Below are 2,500 nucleotides of genomic sequence, written 5' to 3' on the forward strand. Positions count from 1 at the left end.
CGGGGAGGACAGGGCGGGGTCCGAGAACCACCACCCCCTTCGACCTTCGCGCTGTAACCCCCGGCCAGCGCTAGAGGCGAGCCTGCGGGCCGGAGGAGCTGACCGCCCGAAGGCGCCGGCGAAGGTGCCGGGCCCGGCGGCAGCCCTCTGATGGCAGGCCACGTTTGCCAGTCGATCGGGGTGGGAGGGAAGGCTGGCAGGCAGGTGGGCCGGAAGAGGAGGCTGCTGTGGCAGCAACTCGCTCTCTCGCGCCGTCCCAGTGCCGTCCGAGCGTTGCCGAGGGTGTCTGCTGACTTGCGCATCTTCAGACACCCGTCTCCCATAAATGACGGAGGGCACCTTTGCTACTCATTACCCTTAGACTGCTCAACTGGAGAGGGGAGAAAAAAAGGCCCTGGCCGAGGTGGTGAGTCGGCCTCCACTCTCCCTCACGGTTGAAAAGATGTGCTCCTGGCGCACTGGCCCTGCTGAAAATCTCTCTCCATTTGGCCGAGGCAGAGAGTCGGCCTCCTCTCTCCCTTACGGTCGAAAAAGATGTGCTGCTGTCGAACTGGCCATTACATCCTCACCTGATCTAGTCCCCCATTAGATCCGCCCCCCCCACCGCAGTTACCCCGTACCACATATCTAGCACGGACCTTGACCTCCAGCAGGCCCCGGGGACCCACATTACCCCCCCCCCCCCCTTCCCCCTGCAGTTACCCTGTACCACATGTCTAGCATGGACCTTGACTTCCAGCAGGCCCCGTGGACCCACATTACCCCCCCCTGCAGTTACCCTGTGCCACATATCTAGCATGGACCTGGACCTCCAGCAGGCCCTGGGGACCCACATACTCCCCTGCTCTACTCCCCCACTAGCTTTCCTTTCTTGCAGTTACGCTCCAGCGCATATCCAGCATGGACCTTGACCTCCAGCAGGCCCCGTGAACCCACATTACCCCCCCCCCCCCCCCCCTCCTGCAGTTAACCCTGTACCACATATCTAGCACGGACCTTGACCTCCAGCAGGCCCCGGGGACCCACATTACCCCCCCCCCCCCTTCCCCCTGCAGTTACCCTGTACCACATGTCTAGCATGGACCTTGACTTCCAGCAGGCCCCGTGGACCCACATTACCCCCCCCCTGCAGTTACCCTGTGCCACATATCTAGCATGGACCTGGACCTCCAGCAGGCCCTGGGGACCCACATACTCCCCTGCTCTACTCCCCCACTAGCTTTCCTTTCTTGCAGTTACGCTCCAGCGCATATCCAGCATGGACCTTGACCTCCAGCAGGCCCCGTGAACCCACATTACCCCCCCCCCCCGCAGTTAACCCTGTACCACGTATCTAGCACGGACCTTGACCTCCAGCAGGCCCCGGGGACCAACATACTCCTCTGCTCTACTCCCCCACTAGCTTTCCTTCTCCCGCAGTTACCCTCCACCACAAATCCAGCATGGCCCTTGCCCTCCAGCAGGCCCCGAGGACCCACATACTCCTCCGCTCTAATCCCCCATGAGCGTTCCTTCTCCTGCAGTTACCCTCCACTGCATATCCAGCATGGCCCTTGACCTCCAGCATGCCCCGGGGACGCACATCCTCCCCTGCTCTAGTCCCCCACTAGCTTACCTTTCTTGTAGTTACGCTCCAGCGCATATCCAGCATGGACCTTGACCTCCAGCAGGCCCCGTGGACCCACACTTAAGCCCCTCCCCACTGACAAAGCAAAACACCACTGGCAAAATCCTCGTGCCCCTGGTACTCCAGAATGTAAATTCAAACATGCCCCTGGTACACTGCGCAGAAACACTTTGCCACACACACGCACGCACTGCTTGTGCCTATGGTACGACAACTTTTCTCGTACCTATGGTACGACAACTTTTCTCGTGCCTATGGTACGACAACTTTTCTCGTGCCTATGGTACAACAACTTTTCGCCGTGCCCCTGGTACACCGCTCAGTAGCACTTTGCCACACAAACTCTCCTCGTGCCTATGGTACGACAACTTTCTCGTGCCTATGGTACAACAACTTTCCTCCGTGCCCCTGGTACGACAGCTTTTCTCGTGCCTATGGTACAACAACTTTTCCTCGTGCCTATGGTACAACAACTTTCCTCCGTGCCCCTGGTACGACAGCTTTTCTCGTGCCTATGGTACAACAACTTTTCTCGTGCCTATGGTACCAACAACCTTTCGCCGTGCCCCTGGTACACCGCTCAGTAGCACTTTGCCACACAAACTCTCCTCGTGCCTATGGTACGACAACTTTTCTCGTGCCTATGGTACAACAACTTTCCTCCGTGCCCCTGGTACGACAGCTTTTCTCGTGCCTATGGTACAACAACTTTTCTCGTGCCTATGGTACAACAACTTTCCTCCGTGCCCCTGGTACGACAGCTTTTCTCGTGCCTATGGTACAACAACTTTTCTCGTGCCTATGGTACAACAACCTTTCGCCGTGCCCCTGGTACACCGCTCAGTAGCACTTTGCCACACAAACTCTCCTCGT

Source organism: Mchenga conophoros, unplaced genomic scaffold (genome assembly GCF_057382185.1).
Source record: "Mchenga conophoros isolate Kocher_MC1m ecotype Shallow Benthic unplaced genomic scaffold, M_conophoros_male_GT1.1 unmapped_scaffold_10, whole genome shotgun sequence".
In the NCBI taxonomy this organism is placed as follows: domain Eukaryota; kingdom Metazoa; phylum Chordata; class Actinopteri; order Cichliformes; family Cichlidae; genus Mchenga; species Mchenga conophoros.